Source organism: Triticum urartu, chromosome 6, assembly GCF_003073215.2.
Source record: "Triticum urartu cultivar G1812 chromosome 6, Tu2.1, whole genome shotgun sequence".
NCBI classification, from domain to species: Eukaryota; Viridiplantae; Streptophyta; class Magnoliopsida; order Poales; family Poaceae; genus Triticum; species Triticum urartu.
In genome coordinates, this window is record NC_053027.1 from 538,926,524 (window position 1) to 538,941,664 (window position 15,141).

Consider the following 15,141-nt stretch of genomic DNA (forward strand, 5'->3'; position numbering starts at 1 on the left):
TATCACTTTGAAAATACAGCAGATGCTTGTCTGTCCATTTCCACATTAATTCTTATATTTCTCGTATCTCAATCTCATCTGCTAGTTCGATATAATCCAACTAAAAAGCACGGACACGCCAGGAATCGCCGAACTGCCGTCCTGATACGCCGGGATACGGGGATACGGCAGGATACGCCCGGATACGCGAATTTTGGAGTATCCCCGAAATTCGAATTAAAAAAAAGAAAAAACAATTGGGATACACTGGGATACGCTGGGATACGCGGGGACACGTTAGGGATACGGCCTGGCCCATCTTGCAGGGTCACGACATAATGAAGAGGCTCTCCCTCCCTGCCTCCCAGGTCGCACAGATGGCGCCGCCACCTCCTGGACTCGCCCCCACCGCCTGGACTCGCCGCCACCGCCGCCGGCGCGCCTGGATTCGACCGGCGACCGTCCCCTCTAGCACCAGCAGCAGCAGCAGCAACCTCTCCTCGCAGCCGCAGGTAACCCAGCTGCATCCTCTCCTCATTCTTCTTCAACCTCTTCCACTTTTAATCTTCAGATGCTTGCTGCTTGGTGCTCTACTGCTGTTTGCTTGCACTAAGTTATTGGATCTGATGCTTGCTGCTTTCTGCTCTTTGCTTGTGCTGCTGGTTGCTGGTTGCTGCTGTTCTTGATAGGAATTGATTGCTTGTTGTTGGCCTGATAGGTACCAAACCATGGCATCTGCGAGTGGCACAGCCGGTAGCCAATCATCCGTGGGTGAGAGTGAAGGGCGTCCGGGTTCTGGTGCTGCAATTGGGAGCCAAATGGCATTGCAAATTGGGTGAGCAAAACAAAAGTCTTTACTCTTTTGATGTGTTCATATTGTCTTCTGGTTATTTCTTCTATTTTTCTAATCTTCTTTGCTGTTTGATGTGTTATACAAGATGCAACTTGCAATGACGAGGATCAATCAAGCACTTGATAAAAGAGCCACCAAATGGGGCAGTATTCTCTATTCTCAACTTTTTTTCTTTAATTTTCTGTCTTAATTCTATATTATATGTCATATTTTTATTTTATTTTATATATACTCACCGTATCCCCGAATGGCTGTTTTTGGAAAATGTCGTATCCCGTATCCCCGTATGCGTATCCCCGTCCTTCCATCCCCGTGTCCGTGCTTTTTAGTAATCCAATGGGTGATAGCATCACCGCTTACCAAGTACCCATCCTGGTTACTTTGTTATTTAGGTAAATGTAAGATACCATGACCTTTTACCAAGTACCTGTCCTTACATTATGTGCAAAATAGGTTATACATTAAATTCCAAATCTGTTGAATATTTGTTTATACTGCATGCTTATAGTTTGTAGCGTGTGGCTGTACATCTATTTCTATGTCGAGTTATTTATCATTCTACTCTTACAGAATGTTTGCGGGGAGCTCGGTTAGTGTCGATGCCTCAAGGGTTTATGAATAACAGTTCCATGTTGCTTAAAGGCATTGTAATGCTGGCTACTGGTTTCCAGGTATATGTTTATGTAGTCATATGGACGCGCTCATTGATAATTCATATAGAATGTTTATATTCTTTATAACTTTGCCATGGATGAACCTATTCTGGATAATGAGGAGTTAGCAAGGGGAGTTTCTGATTGCGGAGAATTGGTGATGCTTTTGCTTCAGGATACTTAAGTGCATGGCCTTGAGCTTTTGTAAGTTAAAGTATTTTTTTCTTTCATACTTCGAATTTATATTTTTATACATTTAATCACATAACTGTAAGGTTTAATTTTCTTTTACAGATTCAAAAGAAGGATAATTGAGTTGCAGCTGAATTCTTTGGCTGGATCAAGCAGCAAAGAAGATTTACTTAGCAATACCTGTAGTTTACATTGATAGATTGAAAAATGTAATATGATTCCCAAGATCTTTTTCTTTGGTCGAATTGATGCATCTGCTATGGTGTAATATTCTACATAGTCGTGTTCTCTATAGTCAAATTGATATGGATGATATTCTGTTGCACCAATAATATTGGTATTTGTTTATTGTAATGCATATGTATCCTACACTCTTCTATATAATAAATATATTAATATTTTTAATTTGTGTATGTGTTATCCTTCAATTTCTCTATCTTTTTATGGTGCCAAGCAACATAATAAATAATAATAATAATTACCTATTTGAGCAATTGCATTGATTTTATATTAAATAAATCTATATTAAATAAATGGGTACCTAATTTTGTGGTTAATAATTAAAAAAGAAATACATTAATTATGTCACCATACTAATATAGTAGTGTTACTGATGGTGTTACTATAGCTATAGATATGTTACTAGGTGATTGACAACTATAGATTATAGTGTTATGATATTTTGATATTGTGTTACAAGTTGTGTTACTACAGTTACAAAAACATGTTACCACAATGTTCTATATCTACAAAAATATGTTAATAGGGTGTTACTATAGTTGCAAAAATGTGTTACCGCACGTTTGGTAACACATGATATGCATGTTACTATAACATAAATGTAACACAATTTTTAATCTATTGTAACACCCACTATATGTGACACGGACACCTCTTAGTAACACGGTCTAATGGAACACATTTCAAAATGTGTTACTACTTGGCTAGTAACACTGTTTTGGGCCTGTAGTAACATAACACCGTGTTACAAAAGCTCTTTCCTGTTGTAGTGTCGATAACCCGACACAGGTAGTAAAAGTAAATTCTCTCTATAGATATGATAAAGCTGAAATCCCTCCTACTAAAATTGCTAGTCAGTGCTTGGATGAGTTCGATAATTTTATGTTTAAGCAAGAAGACTTCAATGCTTATTTTGGTAGACAATTAAAACAAGATGCTGATATGATTAAATACTTGGATGATTATATGACTAATATTAGAGGTGAACTTAAACTTGTTAGCAAACATGCTTCTATGGTTACCACTCAAGTAGAACAAGTACTTAAAGCTCAAAAAGAATGGCTCAATGAAATGAATAGTAAGTGTCGGTGTCAAAACCGGTGGATCTCGGGTAGGGGGTCCCGAACTGTGCGTCTAAGGCGGATGGTAACAGGAGGCAGGGGACACGATGTTTTACCCAGGTTCGGGTCCTCTTGATGGAGGTAAAACCCTACGTCCTGCTTGATTTATTCTTGATGATATGGGTATTACAAGAGTTGATCTACCACGAGATCGGAGAGGCTAAACCCTAGAAGCTAGCCTATGGTATGATTGTATGTTGTCCTACGGACTAAAACCCTCCGGTTTATATAGACACCGGAGGGGGCTAGGGTTACACAAGGTCGGTTACAAAGGAGGAGATATACATATCCGTATTGCCTGGCTTGCCTTCCACGCCAAGTAGAGTCCCATCCGGACACGAGACGGAGTCTTCAATCTTGTATCTTCATAGTCCAACAGTCCGGCCAAAGGATATAGTCCGGCTGTCCGGAGACCCGTAATCCCGGACTCCCTTAGTAGCCCCTGAACTAGGCTTCAATGACGATGAGTCCGGTGCGCAGTGTTGTCTTCGGCATTGCAAGGCGGTTCTTCTCCAATTTTCGAGTGTTTGTAAGCAGTGTCCGGCCTCATAAATGTTGAACCTCTTGGCTTCTGTGCCCCATGAGGGCTATCTCCCACGCGTCGAATGGATACGAGGCGCCAGGGCGTTTTTACATTCGCCCCCTAGCCAGATAAATAAATTGTTTATTAAAGGGATGGGGATTCTTAGATCCGATCCATACCATCCTCCCCCCAGCGAGAATCCATCAGAGCGCGTTTTGGAAAGATCCATTCCAGCATGGCCGACTTCTGCAGCTCCTCCTCTCGCCCCCGTAGCCCTAAGCCCAGTGATTGGGAGAGGTGTTCAGTCCCACACAGTCGATTAGTCGAACTGCAGACTAAGGGATTTCTCCCTCCGGCGTGTATGGTGCCCGTCCGAGCCAGGCTCGCCACCTACAATGGCGGGGAGCAAGCGGAGAGCTTCCCCAGCCCCTCTACGGGGGAGCGGGTATGCCTTGTCCCCTATCTATTGAAGGGACTCGGATTTCCGATTCATCCGTTCCTCCGCGGGCTCCTGGAGTTCTACGGCCTCCAATTACACAATTTTACCCCTGCCTCCATTCTTCACATCGCCGGCTATGTTGCTCTCTGCGAGTTGTTCCTGGGCTGCGAGGCTCACTTCGAGCTGTGGAAAAGGCTATTTTGCCTCGTCCCCCGCACACAGAGGGGGTCACTTTATCAAGTGGGCGGAGCCGAAATATGGCGCATCACCGATACCGGATACCTGTCCGGTACCCCAAAGAAGTCGTCCGAAGACTGGCCTTCGGAATGGTTTTACATGGAGGACGTTCCCCTTCCGGACCCTGTTCGGCGGGGTCTTCCTGAGTTCAGCAATGCTCCTCTGAAGAAACGCCAAAGTTGGCATCCACAGAGCCCCCAGGTGGAAGATAATGGAGAAGTTCTCTACCTGATGAACCGAATTAAAACACTGGCTCAATCAGGATTGACAATAATCGAAGTTATGTCGATTTGCATAATGCGGGGAGTGCAACCACTTCAATATCGTGGGCACCCCTTGTGGTGTTTTAACGGGGCGGATGACGCCACCCGTTGCGGGCATAAGGGTCCGGAAAATGCTGCCGCTTTAGCAAAAATTATGTCCGAATTGTTCAAGGGAGAGGAAGAGGAGTTCATCCGCATCAAGCCATGGGATGGATTCTCCATGTACAATCCCCCAAGCTGGGTAAGTTATATCTCCTCACTCCCATTTTCCCGCATTCTTTGTCGTAAATATTCACCTTGCCACTTTGCGGCAGGAACTGTGAAAAGCCATAAAGGAGGTCAGTAGCCCTTCTCCACAACCAGAGGACCCCGACCGGGCCCTTGACTCCGGACTTGAAGAAGATCCAGTTATATTCATGGAGCTGATAGACCGGCAGTTCTATTAGTTAAGCTGCGATGATGCCATGGTGGCCATTATGGTAGACTATCCCGGACTGCTCCCTGCATCGCACGTAAGAAAAACCAAAAATCCCAACTCCAAAAACTAGCATCCCCTTTTAGACACTTCACCCACCATATACATATGGCATTTTTACAGGGAAGGCATTCGGGACGCCCTGCCGAACCCGCAACAACTTGCCAACAAGAGGCACCGAGGCCGGGTAGGTCAAAAAGGAAGGCGGTCAGGACGGAGACGCCGACGCAAAGGTATAACAAAACCCCCGCTCCGTGGTTGTTGTCTTTCTCGAAATGTAATGACGTTCGTGTTTCTTTAACAGAAAAAACGCTCGCCGGAACATGTCCGATGATGTTGCCAATCACGCTTCCACCAGTCGGGCACCAGGACCGGACATAGAGGCAGAAGCCGATATGGGGCAGGCGCTGGATAATCCCCCTACAGAGGATGCAGATAGATTATACGCTACAAACTCAGAAGTGGAAAGCGCCATGAATCATAGGCGCCGGTGGGCCGTACTCCATGACGCTTGTTTCTCACCAGAGGCATTTGATGCCTTCAATTCTGGAGAGGCGTACCTCCGTGCTGCTCAAGATGGTCTAGCCAGAGCCACGGATCAGTATGTAAAGGATGTACGGGTGAGTAAATCTGACGATTTATATGTATCAGTAGCCCCTGAGACTTGAAACAGTTAGCACAACTGATTTAAGGATCATATTTATTGTGCAGGTTCTTACAGAGAAGAATACTAGGCTGTCACAGGAGCTGGAGGAATGCAAGACCCAACTGCGGGCCGCTGTTGCCGCATTGCAGGAACCGAAAAAGTCTCCCGCTGGTAATATTCACTTTAAAGAATGATGGTTACCATATAGTGTGCGGCGTGGCTGCAGATCTAACAATAGATGTTGCAGATGAATCCGGAGGAAATCCGAAGAACCAACACGTTGTGCGACAGCTACAAGCTGGCGATCACGTGCTGACTCAGGTGAGGCGGGAGAAAAACGATCTCCAAGACGCCAATACCAAGCTGAGCATGGAACTAAAAGACGTTTGAGCCCAGCTTGCCGACTCCGGGAAGGAGAATAAGCGGCTTCGACGCGGCATTTTCAGTAAGTGCTTGAACGAATCCTTTGGAAGGAGTTCGGCGAAGAAGTCGACTAACAGCGTTATGTCTGTAGGTATGCTAACAGGTCGTCCCGCGGAGGAAATGCCCGGGTCTGCGGGTGATCTTCTATCCGAGCCCTCGCAACTGCACGAACAAGTTTGGCAGGTGATGCAAGGTATTGCCCAGGCCTTATGGCCCTCCGTCTCCTTGCCAGAAGGCGTTGCAGAGCTTACGGAGAAGCTCAAAGGAGCACGGCAGCGCTTCCGATTATGGAAGATATCGGCCTGCCGTCAAGGTGCCAGGGAAGCCTGGGCCATGGTGAAGACGTGGTATACCAAGGCTGACCCAAATCACATGGCCGAAGTCGGACCTGTGGGGCCCGACGGGAAAGAGATCCATGTTAGCTTAGTTTATGGGCAAGTAGAATTAGCCGCAAAGTATTCCCAACAGGATTGTAAGCTAGACCGCCTGTTGGACGGTATAGAAGAGGAATTTAGTCAGTCTGCATGACTATGTAATTAAAGTGACATGTATAATGCCTTCTAGCCGGATTGTAGATCATTTGTCATGGCGGACCTTTTCGCTTCAATCTCGGGACCCGATAGTCCGGAGTGTGTCCGAATACCCGCTCAGTTATATAAGAACTGGGGTATGCGTGGAGACCAGGCGTAGGGGTCATTAGTGCTTGAATAGACAAGTGCCCAACTAGTTATGTTATATTACATGGGTAGTAAGAAACATCTTCTAGGGAGAATAGTTCCGTTAAGGGTTCCTTTCCCTGGGTACGCATGCCCTAAAGTGCATGTCCGGACTGTGATAGGAAACGCAGGAAAGAACATCTGGGGGCACATATGAAAAATAAGTAAAAAATCATCTTTTGTTCACCGACCGAATATTCCCTTAAGAACGCTAGCTTTCGGCTTCACCCAGTCTGAGGTACACATCCGGCTGACCCGGCAGTAACAATCGCAGAGGTGCTCCCCTTATGCCCTAGCCGAATTAACGGGAACGTAGGGCATAAATACAAGAGCCAGGCAACCCAGCTTGGTCAAAACTTAAGTCATATCGATGCATATAATGGCGAAAAAGGTACATGCGGAAGTATAAAACATGTGTGGGGCATGAGGCCCAGATAAATAATTTAAGCTTCTGTGAAAGAAGCCCCTGGGTATGATGAGTGCGGATAGCGCATCTATAATGTGCAAGTGAGGCACAAGTTGGCCCTTGAAGGCCTAGAGAAAGAATAGAAGAAAGAAAGAAAAACAAGACAAATAATGTATATGCAAAAAATGGACAGAGGAAGGGGACGAACATAAAGTCCGGCGCTAGGCGTAGAATCTTCGGAGCCTGGCCGCATTCCATGGGTTCGGCTCGAGTCAATTAGTCGATGCATCTCGCAGTCGGTACACTCCACCGGTCAGAACTTGGTCAATAATGAAGGGACCTTCCCATTTGGGCTCGAGCTTGTTCTTTTTCTTATCCGGTAGGTGTAGAACTAGTTCACCAACATTATAAGTTTTGGCCCGTACTTCTCTGCTTTGGTATCTGCGAGCCTGTTGCTGATAAAATGCGGAACGGGCTTTTGCTACGTCGCACTCCTCCTTCAGGGTGTCCAGACTGTCCTGCCGATCGAGCTCGGCTTCTCTTTCTTCGTACATGCGCACTCGAGGTGAGTCATGAATTATGTCACAGGGCAAAACTGTCTCTGCGCCGTACACCATAAAGAAGGGTGTATATTCGGTACTACGATTCGGCGTGGTCCGCAGCCCCCAGAGTACGGAGTCGAGCTCCTCTACCCAGTGCGTGTTAGACTCCGTTAAGGAACGCACTAATCTGGGTTTAATGCCGCTCATTATAAGACCGTTTGCTTGCTCAACTTGGCCGTTGGTTTGTGGGTGATAGACTGAGGCATAATTGAGCTTGATGCCCATTTTGCTGCACCAGAGTTTTACCTCATCGGCCATGAAGTTCGTGCCGTTGTCAGTGATGATGCTATGGGGGACGCCATAACAGTGTACGACCCCGGATATGAAGTCTATCACCGGTCCGGATTTGGCTTTTTTAACAGGTTTGGCCTCTATCCATTTGGTGAATTTATCCACCATGACCAGTAAGTATTTTTTCTTGTGGGTTCCCCCTTTAAGGGGTCCAACCATGTCAAGCCCCCAGACCGCGAAGGGCCACATAATGGGGATTGTTTGGAGGGCGGTGGGTGGCATGTGGCTTTGATTTGCGAAGAGCTGGCAACCGGCGCAATGTTGGACCAAGTCCTGTGCATCTGCCCAGGCCGTTGGCCAATAGAATCATGTACGAAAGGCCTTGCTTACAAGAGCCCGGGCTACGGCGTGGTGACCGCCGAGTCCGGCGTGAATTTCTGCCAAAAGGTTCCGCCCTTCCTCTTTGGAGATGCACCTTTGAAGGACTCCGGTAGTGCTTTTTTTTGTACAATTCTCCCTCATGGAACCTGTAGGCCTTGGATCGCCGCACTATGCAGCGTGCCTCATTTTGGTGCTCCGAAAGTTCCTATCTAGTTAGGTAGGCCAGGAATGGTTCTGTCCACGGGGCAATGATGGCCATTATTACGTGGGCTAAAGGTGTTATTTCGGTGGCGGAGCCTCCGATTGTGTCAGAGTGTTCGGTATCGGGTATTTTGGCCGGGTCCGGACTGTTGTTACTGGTGTCCCCTTCCCATACTACGGATGGCTTGAACAGCCTCTCCAAAAATATGTTGGGGGGACCGCATCGCGTTTTGCGCCGATGCGGGCGAGGATATCCGCCGCCTGATTGTTTTCCCGAGCCACATGGTGAAATTCGAGCCCCTCGAACCGAGCTGACATTTTTAGGACGGTATTCTGATAGGCCGCCATTTTCAGATCTTTGGCGTCAAAGTCTCCATTTATTTGGGATATTGCGAGGTTTGAATCCCCACACACCTCTAGGCGTTGAATGCCCATGGAGACTGCCATCCGAAGACCATGCAACAGAGCTTCGTATTCGGCTGCATTGTTGGAGTCTGTATACAATATTTGTAGTACGTACTGAACGGTATCTCCGGTTGGGGACGTCAGGACGATGCCAGCCCCTAGACCAGCCAGCATTTTAGAACCGTCAAAGTGCATGATCCAATTGGAGTATGCACCGTACTCTTTAGGGAGTTCGGCCTCCGTCCATTCGGCGACGAAGTCGGCCAATACTTGCGACTTAATGGCTCATCGAGGTTTGTATGTTATGTCGAACGGGAGGAGCTCAATGGCCCATTTGGCAATCCGGCCCGTAGCGTCGCAGTTGTTTATAATATCATTAAGTGGCACTTCCGAGGCACTGTAATCAAACACTCTTGAAAGTAGTGTCGCAGCTTCCGGGATGCCATGAATACCGCACAGGCTATCTTTTGATAATGTGGGTACCGTGATTTGCATGGAGTGAGGACAGTGGATACATAGTATACCGGCTTTTGAAGAGGGAATTTATGTCCGTCCGCTTCCCGTTCGACAACGAGCACTGCTCTTACAAGTTGATGAGTTGCCGCAATGTACAACAACATTGGTTTGCCGATGTATGGCGTGGCCGTGATTGGGTTGGTTGCCAAAATGGCCTTTATTTCTTCCAATCCGGCTGTGGCCGCATCCGTCCACTCGAAGTGTTCGGTGCGCCGAAGGAGGCGATAAAGGGGTAAAGCCTTTTCTCCTAAGCGGGCGATAAAGCGGCTTAGAACTGCCACGCACCCAGTTAACTTCTGGATTTGTTTGAGGTCTGTTGGGGTAGCCAACTGTGACAAAACTCGGATTTTGGCCGGATTAGCTTCAATACCTCTACTGGAGACAATGAAACCCAGGAGCTTTCCGGCTGGTATGCCGAAAACTCATTTTTCCGGATTGAGCTTGATGTCGTATGTTCGGAGGTTGTTGAATGTGAGCCTCAAGTCATCTATCAAAGAGTCGATGTGTTTGGTTTTGACGACCACATCGTCTACGTATGTCTCTACTGTTTTGCCGATTTGTTTCTCCAGACATGTCTGAATCATGCACTGATATGTTGCGCCGGCGTTTCTGAGCCCAAAAGGCATTGTGTTGAAACAGAAGGGACTGTATGGTGTGATGAATGCCGTTGCGGCTTGGTCGGACTCCGCCATCTTGGTTTGGTGGTAACCGGAGTATGCGTCGAGGAAACACAATGACTCATGTCCTGCGGTAGCATCAATAATTTGATCGATGCGGGGGAGGGGGAAGGGATCCTTTGGGCAAGCTTTATTGAGGTCCTTGAAATCGACACAAAGGCGCCAGGATTTATCCTTCTTTGGTACCATCACCAGGTTTGCTAGCCAGTCCGGGTGTTTTATTTCTCTAATGAATCCGGCCTCCAATAACTTGGCTAGTTCTTCTCCCATGGCCTATCTCTTAGGTTCGGAGAAACGCCGAAGAGCTTGCTTGACCGGCTTGAATCCCTTTAGGATATTGAGGCTATGCTCGGCCAGCCTGCGTGGGATTCCTGGCATGTCTGGGGGATGCCAGGCGAATATGTCCCAATTCTCGCGCAGGAACTCTTGTAGTGCGGCGTCCACGGCGGGGTTTAACTATGCCCCGATGGAGGCTGTTTTTGTAGGGTCCGTTGGGTGGACTTGGAATTTAACTATTTCATCCGCTGGTTTAAAAGAGGTGGACTTGGATCTCTTGTCGAGTATCACGTCGTCCCTGTCCATTGTGGAGCATAGCGTGGTTAATTCCTTGGTCGAGAGGGCTTCGGATAATGCCTCGAGGGCCAGTGCGGCTGTTTTGTTTTCGGCGCGGAGTGCTGTGTCTGGATCACTGGCGAGAGTGATGATTCCGTTGGGCCCGGGCATTTTGAGCTTCATGTACCCGTAACGGGGTACGGCTTGGAAGATTGTGAACGCCTTCCGTCCTAAAAGAGCGTGATAACCACTGCTGAACAAGGCCACTTGGAATGTAATTTCTTCGGACCTGTAATTATCCGGCATGTCGAATACCACATCTAGTGTGATTTTCCCAGCACAACGTGCTTCCTGACTGGGGATGATTCCTCTAAAGGTTGTGCTACTTTGCTCAATGCGGTTCCAGTCTATTTCCATCTTTTGAAGAGTTTCCTCATAGATGAGGTTTAATCCGCTGCCGCCGTCCATGAGTACTTTGGTGAGTCGAAAGCCGTCCACGATCGGGCTGAGGACCAGTGCGGCTGGTGCTCGGGCTGTTCGGAATTTAGGTTTATCACTGGCATTGAAGGTGATAGCAGTGTCGCTTCATGGATTTATTGCTACCACATGGCAGATTTCGGCAATGCTGCGGAGTGTTCGCTTGCGCCTATTATTTGATGCGAAGGTCTCAAGACTGTTAATACCATATTGTTATCCGTGGGATGGTGCTCTGCGGCATCTGGGATGAGAAGATCCTCACCGCTTTTAGCCACCTGCCGGAGTATCCAACATGCTCTAAGGTTGTGTGTTGGTATGGTATCCGCCGTACTATGAATTTTGCAGGGACCGTTAAGCCATCCCTCCAATACGGTTCCATGCCCTGTATAGGGTTTTTGTTTCTTGGCAACTAGCTCGGGTGTCTTATGATAGTGCACCCTTTTACTTCGGACTGGGTGTATATTTGGGGCCGGATTATCCCAAAATTTCGTTTCGGTTTTCCAGGCGCTTTCCATCGCACAGTACTTTCGTACTATGGACGCCAAGTCAGCGAAGCGTGATATGTCACGGCGACTTAAGGTGTTAAGGATTCCCTTGTCCGTGCAATTATTGCAGAAAAGTGAGATTGCATCTTCCTCACGACAGTCCTTAACCTTGTTCAACACAAGGGGGAATCTGGCCCAATAATGATGTACTGTTTCATGGGGTTCTTGCCTGATGTTGGAAAGATCGTTTATGTCTGGGTGGGTGGGTGGATTTGAGTCCAGACCCTTACCCGATCTAAGACCCAGGGGCCAAGGGGTTTCCGATCTTGGAAGTTCGGATTCTGGTATGTTGCCCGATGAGTCTGGCCCGCTGCGTGACTGTAGGTTCAGGGTTTGGGTGATGTCCTCCCGTGAACGGGTATCCGGCTCGGAGAGCTCAGGTATTCGGACATAGTTAGTCCTCAAGATAGAGGAAGAGTTGCTGCATTGTTCCTCCACAACCGCAACATGATGGGTGACCGGTGGAGATTTAATCTCCCTTTGATCGGGTTTAAGCCCAATCTGATCATAGTCCGTAGCGACTCCCAAGGCGGCGATGCGATCCAAGAGTTCGTTTAGGGAGGAGAGCTCCATTGGATCCATCTGCTCGGTGAATTCCGAGCCGATGTGGAGGCTATTTTCGATGACCCGAGAAGTCATCGTCGGTGCAGCAGCCGAACAGGCAGTCATGATGAAACTGCCTAGCCGAAGAGTTTGGCCGACAGCCAGGGCTCCTCCGGCGGTAATGTTGTTTTTAACAATGAGATGAGGCATCCTTCCTTACTACGACGTCACAGAGGAACTCTCAATAAAAGCACCAATTTCGGTGTCAAAACCGGCGGATCTAGGGTAGGGGGTCCCGAACTGTGCGTCTAAGGCGGACGGTAACAGGAGGCAGGGGACACGATGTTTTACCCAGGTTCGGGACCTCTTGATGGAGGTAAAACCCTACGTCCTGCTTGATTTATTCTTGATGATATGGGTATTACAAGAGTTGATCTACCATGAGATCGGAGAGGCTAAACCCTAGAAGCTAGCCTATGGTATGATTGTATGTTATCCTACGGACTAAAACCCTCCGGTTTATATAGACACCGGAGGGGGCTAGGGTTACACAAGGTCGGTTACAAAGGAGGAGTTATACATATCCGTATTGCCTAGCTTGCCTTCCACGCCAAGTAGAGTCCCATCCGGACACGAGACGAAGTCTTCAATCTTGTATCTTGATGTCTACTACACAACCTTCTTCTTGTATACGTTGTTGGGCCTCCAAGTGCAGAGGTTTGTAGGACAGTAGCAAATTTCCCTCAAGTGGATGACCTAAGGTTTATCAATCCGTAGGAGGCGTAGGATGAAGATGGTCTCTGTCAAGCAACCCTGCAACCAAATAACAAAGAGTCTCTTGTGTCCCCAACACACCCAATACAATGGTAAATTGTATAGGTGCACTAGTTCGGCGAAGAGATGGTGAAACAAGTGGTATATGGATGGTAGATAAAGGTATTTGTAATTTGAAAATATAAAAACAGCAAGGTAACAAATGATAAAAGTGAGCGTAAACGGTACTGCAATGCGTTGAAACAAGGCCTAGGGTTCATACTTTCGCTAGTGCAAGTTCCCTCAACAATACTAACATAATTGGATCACATAACTATCCCTCAACATGCAACAAAGAGTCACTCCAAAGTGACTAATAGCGGAGAACGAACGAAGAGATTATGGTAGGGTACGAAACCACCTCAAAGTTATTCTTTCCAATCAATCCGTTGGGCTATTCCTATAAGTGTCACAAACAGCCCTAGAGTTCCTACTAGAATAACACCTTAAGACACAAATCAACCAAAACCCTAATGTCACCTAGATACTCCAATGTCACCTCAAGTATCCGTGGGTATGATTATACGATATGCATCACACAATCTCAGATTCATCTATTCAACCAACACATAGAACCTCAAAGAGTGCCTCAAAGTTTCTACCAGAGAATCACGACGAAAACATGTGCCAACCCCTATGCATAGGTTCATGGGCGGAACCCGCAAGTTGATCACCAAAACATACATCAAGTTAATCACGTGATATCCCATTGTCACCACAGATATCCACGGCAAGACATACATCAAGTGTTCTCAAATCTATAAAGACTCAATCCGATAAGATAACTTTAAAGGGGAAACTCAATTCATTACAAGAGAGTAGAGGGGGAGAAGCAACATAAGATCCAACTATAATAGCAAAGCTCGCGATACATCAAGATCGTGCCAAATCAAGAACACGAGAGAGAGAGAGATCAAACACATAGCTACTGGTACATACCCTCAGCCCCAAGGGTGAACTACTCCCTCCTCGTCATGGAGAGCGCCGGGATGATGAAGATGGCCACCGGAGAGGGATTTCGCCCTCCGGCAGGGTGCCAGAACGGGTCTAGATTGGTTTTCGGTGGCTACGAGAGGCTTGCGGCGGCGGAACTCCCGATCTAATCTCCGTTCTGGAAGTTTTAGGTTACGTAGGTATATATGGGTGCAGGAGGTACGTCGGTGGACTGAAGGGGGGGCACGAGGCAGGGGTGTGCGCCCCCTACCCTCGCGAGCTCCTCCTTCATCTTCTGACATAGGGTCCAAGTCTATCCGGTAGGTTTCCTTCCAAAAATAACTTCTCCAGTTGATTTCGTTCCGTTTCGACTCCGTTTGATATTCCTTTTCTTCGAAACACTGAAATAGGCAAAAAAAACAGCAAATTTGGGCTGGGCCTCCAGTTAATAGGTTAGTCCCGAAAATAATATAAAAGTGGATAATAAAGCCCAATAATGCCAAAACGAAGATAATATAGCATGGAGCAATCAAATTATAGATACGTTGGAGACGTATCAAGCATCCCCAAGCTTAATTTCCTGCTCGTCCTTGAGTAGGTAAATGATAAAAAAGAATTTTTGATGTGGAATGCTAGTGGCATAATTTCAATGTAATTCTTCTTAATTGTGGCATGAATATTCAAGATAAAAGTTCATATTGACATAAAAAATGAATAATACTTCAAGCATACTAACTAAGCAATTATGTCTTCTCAATAACATGGCCAAAGAAGTTCATCCTACAAAATCATATAGTTTAGTCATGCTCCATTTTTCGTCACACAAGAATGCTCTCATCATGCACAACCCCGATGACAAGCCAAAGCATTGTTTCATACTTTAGTAATCTCAAACTCATAAACCTTTCACGCAATACATGAGCGCGAGCCATGGATATAGCACTATGGGTGGAATAGAATATAATGAGGGGGGTTATGTGGAGAAGACAAAAAGGGGAAAGTCTCACATCAACGAGGCTAATCAATGGGCTATGGAGATGCCCATCATTGATGTTAATGCAAGGAGTAGGGATTGCCATGCAACAGATGCACTAGAGCT

At 46.8% G+C, this 15,141-nt stretch overlaps 1 long non-coding RNA gene across 2 annotated transcripts; it reads left to right on the plus strand.

The window, feature by feature from the left end:
• Positions 1 to 266: 266 nt before the first annotated feature.
• LOC125512765 lies at positions 267 to 2,025 on the plus strand. Of its 2 annotated transcripts, XR_007285537.1 has the most exons (5): positions 268 to 491; positions 698 to 814; positions 918 to 1,224; positions 1,403 to 1,689; positions 1,780 to 2,025. It is a non-coding gene; the product is annotated as an uncharacterized LOC125512765 (long non-coding RNA). The 2 variants fall into 2 exon arrangements; XR_007285536.1 differs by having other exon boundaries at positions 267 to 491; positions 918 to 1,689.
• The last annotated feature ends 13,116 nt before the right edge of the window (positions 2,026 to 15,141 follow it).